Source organism: Scyliorhinus torazame, chromosome 12 (assembly GCF_047496885.1).
Source record: "Scyliorhinus torazame isolate Kashiwa2021f chromosome 12, sScyTor2.1, whole genome shotgun sequence".
Lineage (NCBI taxonomy): Eukaryota > Metazoa > Chordata > Chondrichthyes > Carcharhiniformes > Scyliorhinidae > Scyliorhinus > Scyliorhinus torazame.
In genome coordinates this window covers 18,802,228-18,819,181 of record NC_092718.1, presented here as the reverse complement: position 1 = coordinate 18,819,181, position 16,954 = coordinate 18,802,228, and the positions used below count along the sequence as shown (strand labels likewise).

Below are 16,954 nucleotides of genomic sequence, written 5' to 3'. Positions count from 1 at the left end.
GGCAGCTGAGACAGGTCACAGTCAAGGGTTGGTTCAAGTTGCTGAGTGACCCTGCCAAAGAAGGACGATTTGAACTTGGGGGCTTTACTTTATAGTCCCCAGGGGCTTCCCGCCCTTCGGGGTGGACCCCGTACCTGGTTCCAAGTGATTGGACTACTTTCCGATCACTTGGATCGATTTCTCCAATGGTGGAGCGGTTCCCTGATCGCTGGGCGGTCCCTAAGTTTCCGTTGGCCTTCCTTTGTCTTGGCTCCTGCTGGCGCCGAGGAGTCTGGCTTGGCTTTATTCACCTGAACTGTTGGGATTGTGCCTTGGAATCGCTCATTACTATGCAGATGGCTGCTGCATTACTATGCAGATGGCTGCTGGTTTCAGTGCTGTCTGGTTCCTTACAGGTTTCAATACACATGATTTCTGTATTTGCTAGTCTTTGCCTGTGTTGGCTGAATTTCCCCTCAGCCTTTGCGGTTCTCCATTTTAAATCGGGAAGTGGCCAACTCAGGTGGCTACAGGGGGGGGGGGGGTCACTTCCAACACTCCAGGAGAACTTTTTAATGAGTATAGGTGGGGAAGAGGCCAGTCTTCTACTGACTCATCAACTTAAGGCAGGCTGCGTCCCGGGAGATCACTCAGATCCTGGATTTAGGCAGTAATCTCATTTCCACCCCTCCCCCAGGTCAGTGTGGCTTTTAAATCCCTTTACCGCGATCTTTATAGATCGGAGCCCTTGGAGGTAAATCGGCCTACTGGACGGCCTACCCATCCCAATGGTTGAGGTGGAGCAATGAGTTGGATTCCCCGTTATATCCAGACAAGATTTTAAAATGTATCGGGCTGATGCAGTTTGGCAAGGCCCCTGGTCCAGATGGAATTCCGATTGAATTTTCCAAGACGTTCTCGGAGCAGCTTGTACCTTCATTATTGGACATGTTTAACGATTCCCTATCCCAGGGGTTGATGCCCCCAACCCTCAAAGCTTCAATTTTCCGGCTTCTTAGGAGAGATAAAGACCCGGCAGAGAGTGGTTCATACCGTTCTACATCGCTTTTGAATGCAGCTTCAAGCTACTCACGAAGGTGTTGGTGCTACGGTTGGAGCCTTACTTCTCAAATATAATTTCGGAGGATAAAAAAGGCTTCATGAAAGGCCGGCAATTGTCGGTCAACATATGTCGCCTATTAAATGTCATCCTCCCCCTCCCCACTCCCCTGTACCCAAACCTGAGGGGAGACCATCTCTTGATTCTGAAAAGGCATTTCAAGAGTGGAATGGGAGTATTTATCTGAGATTCTTAAAAGGTTTGGATTTGGTCATAAATTTGCTTCCTGAATTCCTGCCCTTTTCCGGTAACTCTTGATTCCCTTACTAATCAAGATTCTATCTCAGCCTTAAATATAGACAAGGTCTCTGCCCCCACAGCTCTCTGTGGCAAGGCGTTCCAAAGACTCAACCCTCTGAGAAGACATTTCTCCTCAATCTTAAATTGCCACCCCTTCATTCTGGGACTATGCCCTCTGGTCCTAGACTCTCCAATGAGGGGGAGCATCCTCTCAGCAGTTACCCTGTCAAGCCTCTTAAGAATCCTAAATGTTTCCACGAGGTCACCTCACATTCTTCTAAATTCCAATGAGTAGCGTCCCAACCTGTTTAACCCCATACCGGGGTCATCCTAGTGAACCTTCTATGAAGCGGATACCTTTCCTTAACTAAGTGGACCACAGCTGCTCCCATGTACTCTTGATGTGGTCTCCCCAGTACTCCCACAGTTACAGCAAGACTTCTCTACTCTAATGCTCCAACCCCCATTCCATTAGCTGGAAACTGTGTTTATGCAGACATTGGAGATGCCCAGGATTCGGCTTGACCTGGTTTTCAAATTCTTCATTGGCCTCACCCCCTCCTTAATCTCCTCGAATCCCACCATCCTCCGCAATATTCGCACTCACCTAATTCTGGCCTCTTTAGTATTCCCAATTTTAACCAGCCTACCTTTGGCGGTCAAATCTTCAGTTGCCTAGGCCCCAAGCTCTGGAATTCCTGCCTGGCACCTTTCCACATCCATTTCCTCGTTAAAAACTACCTCTTTGACCAAGCTTTTGATCATCTGACCTAATGGGGGCGATTCTCCAAAATGGAGACAATGTGTTCGCGGCGTCGTGAACGCAGTCACGTTTCACGACTGCGCGAAACGGGCACAGGGATGACCGATTCTGGCCCCCACAGGGGGCCAGCACGGCGCTGGAGCAGTTCACGCTGCTCCAGCCTCCCTTCCCACCGGCAAATGGGCGCCGCGCCAACCCGCGCATGCGTGGGAGACTTCTTCAGCAGCCGGCTCCGACGCAACATGGCGTAGGGGTTCAGGGGTCGGCCGCGCAACAAAGTAGGCCTGGGGGAGGGTGGTGAGAGGGCGGCCCGCCGATCGGTGAGCCCCGATCGCGGGACAGATCCCATCAGACCCCCCCCCCCGGTGAAGGAGCGCTTTTCCCCACCCCACATGCCGCCCCCAGACCCTTTACGCAGAGTTCCCGCCGGCAGCGACCAGGGGTGAACGGCGCCGGCGGGACTCTGCTGTTTCCACGCGGCCGCTCGGCCATCCGGGCCAGAGAATCGGCGGCCCAGCCGATTCCAGCGCCCGGTGCCGCATCAAACGCGCCGTGAAAATGGCGCCGATTCTCCACACCTCGGGGAATCACGCGCCAGCATCGGGGCGCGTGGTGCGGTTCCGGCGATTCTCCGGCTCGGGGAATCACACCCAATATCTCCTTATGGATATCACACTTTATTTTATAATGTTCCTATGAAGCACACACATTAGGATATTTCGTTAGGCTAAAGGGGATATACAAATATAGGTGGTTGCTGTCGTTGCTGGTACCATAGCAGGTTAACTTGCCCCATATTGTTCTGGATTCCACATGAAATATGAAAACTTAGGTGAGGTACCAGAGAAATGGAGCCAGCAAGAACAATCTCCAAGAAGTGGCGATGCCGGCGTTGGACTAGGGGAAGCACAGTAAGAAGTCTTACAACACCAGGTTCATTCATCCGAGGAAGGAGCGATGCTCCGAAAGCTCGTGATTTGAAACAAACCTGTTGGACTTTAACCTGGTGTTGTAAGACTTCTTACAATCTCCAAGAAGAGGAAGGAGGAACATTAGCCAAGGAAAAAAATGTATGCGTCTTCTAGATGCAATCTCAGTCAGGTCCCTCAATGCTGAGCAACGATGGTTTACAATCCAACTGCAATCTAGACGGTCAACATATTTCAGTCAGCCCAGCTTGCAGCATCTTCCCTATCTCTCCAGTATCATCGGCAGACAGCAAGAATATTTTAGTTACAGATATCAGCATCACAACTAGGAATCATAGTTCCTGATAAGAATAAAAATGGTAGGGGAGGACTGCAAGGAACAAAGATATTCTTGCATTCCTGCTGTTTCCTATATCTTTTCGAAACATCTCAAAGAACTTTGCATAGGCCGACCTGCTTTGAAGAGCAACATAGGCTAAGGCAGCTGCTATTTTTCACCTCACCAGATTGCACAGAAGGCAAGGAAATGATTGTTTATTCTGCTTCAGTTGTGCGGGAAATGTCAGGTAGAGCAGGCATTGTCAACCTCGGGGGCGCGACCCGCAGGTGGGTCGCGGAGCCGTCCGTCGCGGCACTCCCGATCGCGCAACTCTGCGGGCAACAGCCGTGGGAACCGGCTATCAATAACGCCGGCCACAAGCGGCCTTCAAAGTGGGCGCGAACATGTAAAAAAAAAAAATGCGGCCGCACTGCGCATGCGTGCCCGATCATCGGCGCACACGATGATCGGGCACGCATGCGCAGTGCGGCCACACTTTTTTTTTTTTTTATAAACGGTCGCAGCTTTTTGTTTTACAAGTTCGTAGGGGTTTTATTCATTTTATTACAAGTTCGGGGGGGGGGGGGGTTTATTTGATAAGTTTTACAGGAAAAAAATGCAGAGCTTTGGACAGATGGAGACTCCATACTTTCCGACACCAGAAGGCTTCACCATTGGAGGAGCGTGTACGACGGCCAAATGGACCCAAAACCATTTCCTCCATTTTTGTCAGCAGCAATCAAGGTAAGAGAAAATGATGGGTCACGTAGTTCGGCCGGTGTGGGTCGCGAAGGTCGGCAAAAATGGGTCCACGGAAAAAAAGTTTGAAGAACGCTGAGGTAGAGTATCAGGAAGGCTCACTGCCCCCCGTCTTCAAACAATGACATGGAATCTTCCAGATCCAACTGAATAGGCAACCATCATTTCATCATCAGCAGCTCGGATTGCAGCACTGAAGCCTAGACTAAATGTGCTGAACTCCTCTACTCTGGATGCACCGCAGTGTTAGCCCTGCTGCCTCACGGCGCAGAGGTCCCAGGTTCGATCCCGGCTCTGGGTCACTGGCCGTGTGGAGTTTGCACATTCTCCCCGTGTTTGCGTGGGTTTCACCCCCACAACCCAAAGATGTGCAGGTTAGGTGGATTGGCCACGCTAAATTGCCCCTTAATTGGAAAGAAATGAATTGGGTACACTAAATTTATATTTTTAAAAACTCTGGATGCACAACATTCAGACCCCAAGGAGAGTTTGTTACAGACATACGCTGACCATTATCAGGATGTTTTTTTATAATAAATTTAGAGTACCCAATTTTTGTTTTTCCAATTAAGGGGCAATTTAACGTGATCAATCCACCTACCCTGCACATCTTTGGGTTGTGGGGGTGGAACCCACGCAGACATGGGGAGAATATGCAAACTCCACACGGAAAGAAAAATCCACGTGGAGGCTCGACCGGGCCTACTTCAAGATCTGACCCCAGGGAGGGAACAGACCACGGGACTGCCCCTGCCCACGACCCAGGACCCCCAAAACAGCGGAGACCCCGTGCGAGGACCCGAACGCGCTGCAAGGTATTCCCGCGCCCGCAGAACGCCGGGACCCATCCGGATCGCAAACATGCTCCCCTAGCAACTCCTCTACCTCAACCAGCGCCCGGGACCCTGCCAGACGCGACCCCAGATACATAGACAGCGCCCTGGACCCCGCCAGACGCGACCACCTACCGTCCACAAGAGCTGACATCTGCCAACGGATCCCAGGATCATCCAGCAGCAGCTGCCGACCGAGGAAGCGAGGGAAACGCGGTGGTCTGCAGGTTAGACTGAAGCAACGCGGTTTCAAGACCCCTCTCCCCAGCATACTCCTGGCAAAAGTCCAAGCGATCGAAAATCAGCTGGATGAACTTAATGCCAGACTTACCTCTCAGAGGGAAGTAAGAGCCTGCTGTGCGCTCTGTTTCACAGAGACATGGCTCACCCCTGCCTCACCGGACTGTGCCATACAATCTGAAGGCTTCTCAATTCACCGGGCGGACCGCACGGCATCATCAGGCAAAGCGAAGGGTGGAGGGGTTTGCCTCCTCATCAACTCCTCCTGGTGCTTGGATGTGGCGACTCTGGCGACCTACTGCTCCCCAGACCTGGAATACCTGACCGTGAAGTGCCGCCCATACTATCTTCCACGTGAGTTCACTTCAGCCATTTCACAGCGGTCTACATCCCACCCCAGGCAGAAGTGAGGAAGGCACTGGAAAAACTATACACAGTAATAAACAACTACGAAACAGAACACCCGGAGGCCTTGTTCATCGTGGCCGGAGACTTCAGCAAGGCCAACCTCAAGAGTGTACTGCCAAAATTCCACCAGCACATCTCCTGTCCCACCAGAGGCGACAACACTATTGACCACTGCTACTCAAAAATCAAGGGCGCTTACCGTTCCATCCCCCGACCGCACTTTGGGAAATCAGACCATAAGACGGTGCTCCTTCTCCCTGCATACAAGCAGAAACTCAAGCGGGAGAATCCAGCTAAGAAGGTTGTGCAGTGCTGGTCCGAGGAGACAGAAGAGCTCTTACGTGACTGCTTAGAGACAGTGGACTGGTCCATATTTAAGAACTCAGCGATCAACTTAAATGAGTATGCCACCACCGTCACAGACTTCATCAGCAAATGTGTGGACGGCTGCGTGCCAAAGAAAGCAGTACGTGCGTTCCAACCGGAAACCATGGCTCAATCACGAGATTGACTCCCTACTGAAGGACAGATCTGAGGCGTTCAAGGCAGACGACCCTGACCTAATCAAGAAATCCAGGTACGACCTCCGCAAAGCCATCAGAGATGCCAAGAGAGAATATCAAACCAAGCTAGAGTCACAGACAGACTCTCGGCGGTTGTGGCAAGGACTAAACAACATAACGGGCTACAAAGCGAAGCCGAACAGTATCTCTGGCAGCAGCACACCCCTCCCCGATGAACTCAATGCATTCTATGCTCGGTTCGAGCAGGTAACCAACAATCCGCTATCGAGCAGCCCATAATTCACCCATACCCACCATCACAGCTTCCGAAGTCAGATTGGCCTTCCTGAAAGTGAACCCATGGAAGGCGACGGGCCCGGACGGGATCCCTGGTCGTCCACTCAGAGCCTGCACGGACCAGCTGGCAGAGGTATTCGCGGACATCTTTAACCTGTCCCTACTCCACTCAGGAGGTCCCCACCTGCTTCAAGAAGACCATCATACCGGTACCAAAGAAGGACCAGGCAACGTGCCTCAATGACTACCAACCAGTGGCCCTGACTCCAGTCGTAATGAAGTGCTTCGGGAGGTTGATCATGAAGCGCATTACCTCCATACTCCCAGAACACCTTGATCCACTGCAATTTGCATACCGTCGCAACTGGTCCACAGCAGATACCATTTCCCTGGCCCTACACTCATCCCTAGAGCATCTCGAAAACAAGGACTCCTACATCAGACTCCTATTTATTGACTACAGCTCCGCCTTCAACACCATAATCCCAGCCAAGCTCATATCAAAGCTCCAAAACCTAGGACTTGGCTCCCCACTCTGCAACTGGATCCTCGATTTTCTGACCAACAGACCACAATCAGTAAGAATAAACAACAACACTGTGGTGTTGGGTGCTCTGAGGTACAGACGAACCAACACGGTTGCGATTGGTACAATGCAGTTTTATTCCAACTAGTTATTTACACATCTGTCTTGGTACTCAGCACGTGGTGACTATGTGAGTGTCTTGTTAATGAGGTCCTGGCCTTGTCCTGTCTCCAGATGGACTGGCCACCAGGTGTCGTGTTTCTTGTCTTATACTGTGTCTGCTCTTGTCTGTGATTGGCTGTCGTGTTATGTGTGCTAATTGGTCTGATGTGTGTGTTGTGATGTGTTTGAATATCATGACATCCCCCCTTTTTTACAAGATTATGTGCCTACGTGGTTATAAATATGAATGTGTCCTGAGTGCAGCTAAAGGTGTGTGTGCGTGATATTTAGAGCATGTACATGTGGCGTAACTATATACAAGGGGCGATGTCAGGTGTGGCATGCTAACGAGGTTGTACCATAACAAAAGAAGAAGAACGTTGAAATGTGGTCCGATCAAACGAGACCTGGAACGATAAAACAGTGACATGTTACAATACAGTAGTTGCTAAACTTTGACGTGTGAACAGTCTCATAAGTCCAGTCTAGTAGGTGGGCGACGAATTCGGGTTGACCGCCTCAAGGGTGGGTCGAGAACCACCGGCTGAGGTGCGAGCCTGGCCATGGGCGGCGACAGAAGGGGCATGGTATATGGCAGCTCCACGAAGTCGCTATCAGGAACCAGTGGAGGACACGGCATCTGTGTATGGTTCCGTTGCGAGCGTGGAAGTAGGCAAAGGGCTCACCGATTGCACCTACGCACAGATCCATCCGGCATGCGTACCAGGAACAAGCAGGGAGCCACGCGTCGGAGAACTTCGGCAGGTGCTGACCAGCCACCGTCTGGTAGATGAATGCGGACGTTGTCTCCAGGGGCCAGGGTGGGAAGATCAGTTGCCCTTGTGTCGTACGATCTCCTCTGGCGATCGCGCTGCAGTTGCATCCTATGCAGTACCGGAGCATGGTCTATCGTTGGTGCCAGGATGGAAGGCACAGTGGTTCTGAGGGCGCGACCCATCAGCAGCTGTGCTGGCGAGAGACCCGTGGCTAGCGGGGCCGATCGATAGGCCAGCAGGGCGAGGTGAAAGTCCAATCCGGCAGCAGCAGCCTTGCAGAGGAGCCGCTTGGCAATGTGAACGCCCTTCTCCACCTTTCCATTGGACTGGGGATGCAGAGGGCTGGACGTCACGCGTGTGAAGCCATACGAGGCTGCAAAGGACGACCATTCATGGCTGGCAAAACAGGGCCCATTGTCCGACATGACAGTCATCGGAATGCCGTGGTGAGCAAAGGTGTCTTTGCAGGCCCTGATGACAGCAGACGACATCAAATCGTGCAGGCGTATGACTTCTGGGTAATTGGAGAAGTAGTCCATGATGATAACATAGTCCATGCCAAGCGCGTAAAATAGGTCGACACCCACCTTCGCCCAGGGGGGATGTCACCAGCTCATGGGGCAGAAGCGTCTCAGGAGGTTGCACCGGCTGAAACCTTTGGCAGGTTGTACAGTTGATCACCATGTTGGCAATATCGTCACTGATGCCCGGCCAGTATACTGCCTCTCGGGCCCTCCGTCTGCACTTCTCGACCCCCAAGTGGCCTTCGTGTAATTGATCGAGAACCAGCTGGCGCATACTGTGCGGAATCACAATCCGGTCCAGCTTCAGAAGGATCCCATAAATGATGGCTAGGTCGTCTCGTACATTATAGAACTGTGGGCACTGCCCTTTGAGCCATCCTCCCGTCATGTGCCGCATCACTCGCTGTAAAAGTGGGTCGGCCGCTGTCTCTCGGCGTATGCGGGCCAGACTGGAGTCGTCAGCCGGCAGATTTGCCGCTGTCAAGGCCACCTGTGCCTCGACCTGACATACGGACCCCTCCGCATCTGGCGGCGTGCTCACTGCTCTGGATAGGGCATCCGCCACGATGAGGTCCTTCCCTGGAGTGTAGACCAGTTGGAAGTCGTACCTCCTGAGTTTAAGTAGGATGCGCTGGAGGCGAGGGGTCATCTCGTTCAGGTCCTTGTTTATTATGCTGACCAGGGGGCGGTGGTCAGTTTCGATCGTGAACCGTGGAAGACCATAGACGTAATCGTGGAACTTGTCTAAACCGGTTAGCAAGCCCAGGCATTCTTTTTCGATTTGCGCGTAGCGCTGCTCTGTGGGGGTCATAGCCCGCGATGCATAGGCAACCGGGGCCCATGACGACGTGTCATCCCTCTGCAGGAGCACTACTCCAATGCCGGATTGGCTGGCATCAGTTGAAATTTTGGTGGGACGAGACGTGTTGAAGAACGGCAACACTGGTGTCGTGGTGAGTTTGCGTTTGAGCTCCTCCCATTCCAGCTGGTGTGTGTGTTGCCACTGGAACTCTGTAGATTTTTTGACGAGGTGGCGCAGAGTCATTGTGTGGGAGGCAAGGTTGGGAATGAATTTCCCGAGGAAGTTGACCATGCCAAGGAATCGTAGGACAGCCTTCTTGTCGGCCGGCTGCGGCATGGCTGTGATGGCGCTCACCTTGTCTGCATCCGGACAGACCCCTGACCGGGAGATGTGGTCCCCCAGGAACTTCAATTCGGTCTGGCCAAAGGCGCACTTGGCTCGGTTGAGGCGCAGGCCGTTTTCCCGTATGCGGGCAAAAACGCGTTGGAGACGATGTATGTGCCCCTGCGGTGTGGTGGACCAGATGACATCGTCCACATATACGCGCACCCCTTCGATGCCTTCCATCATCTGCTCCATGATTCTGTGGAAGACCTCGGATGCCGAGATGATGCCAAATGGCATCCGGTTGTAGCAGAATCTGCCGAAAGGGGTGTTGAAGGTACATAGCTTTCGGCTGGATGGGTCCAGTTGGATCTGCCAAAATCCTTTAGAAGCATTCAGTTTTGTGAATATCTTCGCTTGGGCCATTTCACTGGTGTTTGAATATCATGACAAACACCTCCTCCACAATAGTCCTCAACACCGGCGCCCCGCAAGGCTGCGTACTTAGCCCCCTACTCTACTCCCTGTACACACACGACTGCGTGCCAAAACTTGGTTCCAACTCCATCTACAAGTTTGCTGACAATACGACCATAGTGGGTCGGATCTCGAATAACGACGAGTCCGAATACAGGAGGGAGATAGAGAATCTAGTGGAGTGGTGTAGCGACAACAATCTCTCCCTCAATGCCAGCAAAACTAAAGAGCTGGTAATTGACTTCAGGAAGCAAAGTACTGTACACACCCCTGTCAGCATCAACGGGGCCGAGGTGGAGATGGTTAGCAGTTTCAAATTCCTAGGGGTGCACATCTCCAAAAATCTGTCCTGGTCCACCCACGTCGACGCTGCCACCAAGAAAGCACAACAGCGCCTATACTTCCTCAGGAAACTAAGGAAATTTGGCATGTCCACATTAACCCTTACCAACTTTTACAGATGCACCATAGAAAGCATCCTATCGGGCTGCATCACAGCCTGGTGTGGCAACTGCTCGGCCCAGGACCGCAAGAAACTTCAGAGAGTCGTGAACACCACCCAGTCCATCACACGAACCTGCCTCCCATCCATTGACTCCATCTACACCTCCCGCTGCCTGGGGAAAGCGGGCAGCATAATGAAAGATCCCTCCCACCCGGCTTACTCACTCTTCCAACTTCTTCCATCGGGCAGGAGATACAGAAGCCTGAGAACACGCACGAACAGACTCAAAAACAGCTTCTTCCCCACTGTCACCAGACTCCTAAATGACCCTCTTATGGACTGACCTCATTAACACTACACTCTGTATGCTTCATCCGATGCCAGTGCTTATGTAGTTACATTGTATATGTTGTGATGCCCTATTATGTATTTTCTTTTATTCCCTTTTCTTCTCATGTACTTAACGATCTGTTGAGCTACTCGCAGAAAAATACTTTTTACTGTACCTCGGTACACGTGACAATAAACAAATCCAATCCAATCTGGATAGTGACCCAGGGCGGGTATTCGAACCCAGGTCCTCAGCGCCACAGTCCCAATGCAATCACTGCACCACATGCCACCCCCAGATGTTTTTTATTTTAAATTACAGCAAATTAACTGGTCCCCCCTGTTACTCACTCATCTGCCTTATTGAAAGGTAATGAGTAAATTAACTTATGGAGAGTCAATCTCTACACAAAGTACTTTGGGGATTATTTGTACTATTCTCAGAGATAAGACAGGGCAGCACAGTAGCATTGTGGATAGTACAATAGCTTCACAGCTCCAGGGTCCCAGGTTCGATTCCTGGCTTGGGTCACTGTCTGTGCGGAGTCTGCATATTCTCCCCGTGTGTGCGTAGGTTTCCTCCGGGTGCTCCGATTTCTTCCCACAGTCCAAAGATGTGCGGGTTAGGTGGATTGGCCATGCTAAATTGCCCATAGTGTCCAAAGTTGCCCTTAGTGTTGGGTGGGGTTACTGGGGATAGGGTGGAGGTGTGGACCTTGGATGGGGTGCTCTTTCCAAGAGCCGGTGCAGACTCAATGGGCCGAATGGCCTCCTTCTGCACTGTAAATTCTATGTCTATGTAAAAGACCATATTTCGAGGAGTTTCAAAAATGCTTTATTAATATTTTTTGTGTGGGCGGCACGGTGGCGCAGTGGTTAGCACTGCTGCCTACAGCGCCGAGGTCCCGGGTTCGATCCCGACCCTGGGTCACTGTCTGTGTGGAGTTTGCACATTCTCCCCGTGTCTGTGTGTGTTTCACCCCCACAACCTAAAGATGTGTCGGGTAGGTGGATTGGCCACGCTAAATTGCCCCTTAATTGGACAAAAAAATAATTGGGTTCTCTTAATTTTTTTTTGAACTAATATTTTTAGTGAAACCACAGCATTCAGTGACTTTTCCCCCTGTGTCCTAGTCTGAAGATGCTGACTCGCTGCAGTAGGTTTTCACAGTCACTCACTGCCCTCTCCCATATGTCAGCTCTAAGTTTCAAATTCTTTACACGAGAGACTAGTAGATTGACTGTCAGCTGACTAATCATTGGAGTCCCAGCCCGCTCCTCACCAAACGACCCCATACAGTATACCATTAACTCGCCAGCACAGCTCACTAAACAAGGATGAGGAAAGGGGCAAGATATTCCCCGAATGATTTCCCACCCTCACCCCCTGTTCCACCCACCCCAGCCAATTGACAAGAGGAGGGGAGCAAATCATGTGTGGAGCAGTACAGCAGTGATCCCTCTGCTGGACGCCATTCTCCCCCCTCCTCTATACTTTCCAACATTAAAAAAAGAAATAAATTACACTAAATTCAGAAGTTAAGCCAGAGAGCTTTGCAGGAGTGGGAATATTTAACCAACAAAAACAAATAATCAATCCTGGGGTCACCACAGGCCCAGTTCTTCCGCAATTGCAACTTGCCCCCTATGCACTGTCGATAAATTGATTTGAAAAAAAAAGAACAAAATTCATATGAATCAAAGTTGCATTATCGAAGACGGCATCAGGCGGTAAACCCTGAAGCGCCAGACAAGCTTCGAATCATTCAAAAGTAATAAAAGAAAAAGACACAGCGGGTTTAACTGCTGCATCCCCCCCCAACCCAAATAAAAACATCCCACGGATGGACTGGGAACACACCGCTCGATCGAGCCGACAGATTAAACAGTAAATCACTCAAATCGTTGCTTGCCCATCAGAGAGCTCAGTGATGTCAATTTCCAGCCAGCAGGGTAACTGACATGGGTGGTTCCACTCCACCCGGCCCCCTCCAAACACAAAACAATCCTTTTAGAGTCACCTTGAATTAAAATGAAGTGAGTAGGTCTATTTTTTTTTTAAATGCTCTTATTAAATTTGGTACGAAAGCTGCTACTTACGTTTGGATGGGATGGTCATGTCCCCCTGGTGCTCAGAATCTAGTGCGGGATTCCCATCGAAATGTATCTTTGTAGCATACAATGGGAGGAGGGGCCAGAAACTGCCCGGGAGGCGGGGCCTCGCCTGTCAACAAAGGCAAGGAGGAGGGCTGAGGAAGTGAGCCTACATGATGATTGATGGATAGATGGACCAATCGGTAGGATGGTCTGCTGAGACATTGTCCAATGGCAGACGGAGTGGGCCACATGACGACCCACACCCCCTACACCAAATTTACACCCAATCAAGATGAGGAAGGGGGGGTAACAGAGAAACAGGAGGAGTCATTCAGCCCCTCCAGACTTACCTCCCATTTAATTCACATTCCTCAATCACAGCACGGTAGCCTTGTGGATAGCACAATTGCTTCACAGCTCCAGGGCCGATTCCGGCTTGGGTCACTGTGCGGAGTCTGCACATCCTCCCCGTGTGTGCGTGGGTTTCCTCCGGGTGCTCCGGTTTCCTCCCACAGTCCAAAGATGTGCAGGTTAGGTGGATTGGCCATGATAAATTACCCTTAGTGTCCAAAATTGCCCTTAGTGTTGGGTGGGGTTACTGGGTTAGGGTGGCGGTGTTGACCTTGGGTAGGGTGCTCTTTCCAAGAGCCAGTGCAGATTCGATGGGCTGAATGGCCTCCTTCTGCAGTGTAAATTCTATGATAAAAAGAGGGATGCTTCTTAAGGCAGGGTTTGAGATGTAGTCATTTTTGTAATGTAGGAAATGCAGCAGCCAATTTACACACAGCAAGGTCCCACATGCATGACAATGAGCTGCACAGTGGTTAGCACATTTGCTTCACAGCTCCAGGGTTCCAGGTTCGATTCCCGGCTCGGATCACTGTCTGTGCGGAGTCTGCACGTTTTCCCTGTGTCTGCGTGGGTTTCCTCCGGATGCTCGGGTTTCCTCCCACAAGTCCAGAAAGTAGTGCTTGTTCGGTGAATTGGACATTCTGAATTCTCCCTCCGTGTACCTGAACAGGCGCCGGAGTGTGGCGTCTGTAGTGTTACCTGCGTGGTCGATAACACGTGTTACTCAATCCTTGGCTGATGGTGAGGTCCTCTGAATCTTGTTGAAGAAGACTCGAACTCAACCTCTCCTCGTAATCCAACCCCTTCAGCTCTGGGATTAACCTAGTGAATCTCCTCTGCACACCCTCCAGTGCCAGTACGTCCTTTCTCAAGTAAGGAGACCAAAACTGAACACAATACTCCAGGTGTGGCCTCACTAACACCTTATACAATTGCAGCATTATCTCCCTAGTCTTAAACTCCATCCCTCTAGCAATGAAGGACAAAATTCCATTTGCCTTCTTAATCACCTGTTGCACCTGAAAACCAACTTTCTGCGACTCATGCACGAGCACACCCAGGTCTCTCTGCACAGCAGCATGTTTTAATATTTTATCATTTAAATAATAACCCCTTTTGCCGTTTTTCTTACCAAAATGGATAACCTCACATTTGTCAACATTGTATTCCAAATACAATGTCATAGTCTTCCTCGTTCACAGCTGTCGCTCCGGAGTCGTCGCTTGTGGCCATTCTGGAGCCCGTCAACGAGCTCGCTATGGAGGCCGGTATCACTCCCTCAGTGGAGTCGAGCTGTGCTCTCTGCGTGGCGTCGCCTTCTGCTAGGATATATGACATGTGGTTGTCATCCATTTTGGATTCTACCACCATGAGACTCGTAAGAGACTTGACACCCATGTTGCTGCTGCAATGACCATCAGATCCGGAGAACTGATCCATGGCTGAGTGGCATTTGTCAGCGAGCAAATCATCGCTTCTTGTCAAGGATGTGTCATGGTGCTCTATTTGTCCAATGAGGAACTCATCCCCTGAGTAATCATCGTCAATGAACAAATCTTTTGCTATGGATTTGTCATTATGCTCTTCTCTTTGGGTGTTGCAAACGGTATGTTTCAGGGTGCTGCGGCAGTGATCTTTAACTGTAAGTGGATCTTTAAGTGGAGGCTCGAGCTTCATTCTGTCGCTGGGGAAACTAATTTTTTGTTTTGAGACATTAAACCCCTTTTTGTTCACTTTCGGGCATTTTGGATGAGGCGTGGTGATGTAAGGTTCCTCCGCGACTGTGACCGTGTCCACACCATAGGAGTCATCATAGGCAAGGTCATTGTTTTCGGACAGGTAATCACTGAATATTGGTTGGCGGTCCATAGATGCCACATCCCGAACGTCACAGGGTCTTAGTTGTTGTCCCGTGGAAGTCATCTGTAGCACAGCTCGACATTTGAAGGCATAGTGGTTGTACTTTCCACACCTCAGGCACTGTTTGCCATAAGCTGGACATTGCCCTTTTAAGTGGGCATGTCCGCAGTTATGACACATCATGACGTCGTCCTGGCACGTTCGTGCATGCGCAGTAGCGTTCTCAGCCGGTTCCAGTCTCCGTGCGAACTGCGCATGTGTGTGGGCCACTCAGATTCGCACGCACGGGATTGCCGGTGGAGGAGTGCCTTCGAGAAGCCTGGGCCACCTTTTTGACTGCTCCAACCTCGTGGTGGAGGCCTTGGTCCCGTTAAGTAAACTGTTGATATTGTGCTTCAGTGATTTCATGAGCAGAACATAGTTGTGTGGCCATTTCAAGATCAAGATTTTTGTGCTTAAGGAGAGATTTTCTGAGTCCCTCATCAGAAATGCCAGTGACAATCTGGTCTCTGATGAGGGAGTCACGGAGGGTCTCATAATTACAGGATTGGGCCAGCAGCTTTAAGTCAGTGAGAAAGCAGCTGAACGATTCTCCTGGTCTTTGGATACGCCTGGTGAACTTGAAGCGTTCAAATGTTTCATTCACCTCCGATTTGCAGTGGGTATCAAATTTTTTAATAATTGTGTGCCACTTATTCTTGTCCTCCCCTTCGGCATAGGTAAATGAGTTATATATCTCCATGGCCGGTTTCCCTGCCGCAGCTAAGAGGTATGCAATTTTTTATTTATCTGGCGCAGCGGTCATGCCCTTAATTTCCAGAAACAAATTAATTGTTGCAGGAAAATCTTCCAATTATACTGGAGATTACCAGAGGTTCTGAGGGGTTCTGGAAGTGATTCCATCTTACCGGTTTGTGCCCGAGAGATCTGAGTGTAGCACTGCCTTCCTTGGCTGAATATCTTATCCGAGTTTTTTCTTTTTTTTTGTTTTCTCTTGTCTGTCGAACCTAAGCTAGCTAGTTTCTATTTTCGTTGTTAAGGCCAACACACTCCGTGGTGCCATGCAGTGTTACCTGCGTGGTCGATAACATGTGTTACTCAATCCTTGGCTGATGGTGAGGTCCTCTGAATCTTGTTGAAGAAGACTCGAACTCGTCCAGTAACAACAAAGGTTTATTGAGTAACTATAACTATTAATCCGTGAGTTTTTTACCTTAACATGGGAGCTAGGAATTGGTTAACAAGATTTAACAATTGTAACTAAATGTAACCCCACTAACTATCTATGTGATTCTGATGTTTCCCTGTTCACAGCACACCCGAGAGAGAGACAGAGACCCCGTGTGGCTGCCCTTTATACCCCTGTTGGTCCAGCCCCCTGGTGATCATGTGGTGCTGCTATCTACCCATTAACCCCTTGTGTGCATGCACCTACAGAGATCACCACAGCGACTAGGGGCTTTTCGCAGTAACTTCATTGCAGTGTTAACGTAAGCCTACTTCTTACAATAAAGATTATTTGATGACCAGATGATCTGCTTTTGTGATGTTGACTGACAGATAAATAATGACCAGGGCACCAAGGATAATGCTCCTGATCTTCTTCTAAATAGTATCATGAGAGCTTTTACTTCCACCTGTTCAAGGTCCTCACGAATGCTTAATCCGAAAGACAGTGAGGTAAATTCTCCGCCTGTTCAGCCGTGTGTTCACTGGTAATACGCTGTCACCGGCAGCGAGATTCTCCGTTCCTGTGCCAGCCAATGGGATTTCTCATTATGGCCAGCCCCCATGGGTGTGGGTGTACTGCCAGCGGAATGGAGAATTTGGCCAGTGGAGAATTCACATCAGTATTTTTTAAATTTAGAGTACCCAATTTTTTTTCTAATT

General features: G+C 50.3%; 1 protein-coding gene across 1 annotated transcript in view; it reads right to left on the bottom strand.

The window, feature by feature from the left end:
• LOC140387412 (kelch-like protein 25) overlaps nucleotides 1-12,944 on the bottom strand; it is a 76,591-nt gene extending 63,647 nt beyond the window's left edge. The window contains exon 1 of the mRNA XM_072470496.1: nucleotides 12,857-12,944. The gene's annotated coding sequence lies outside the window, so the exon portion shown is untranslated. The remainder of the gene's footprint in view (nucleotides 1-12,856) is intronic.
• Nucleotides 12,945-16,954: the final 4,010 nt, after the last annotated feature.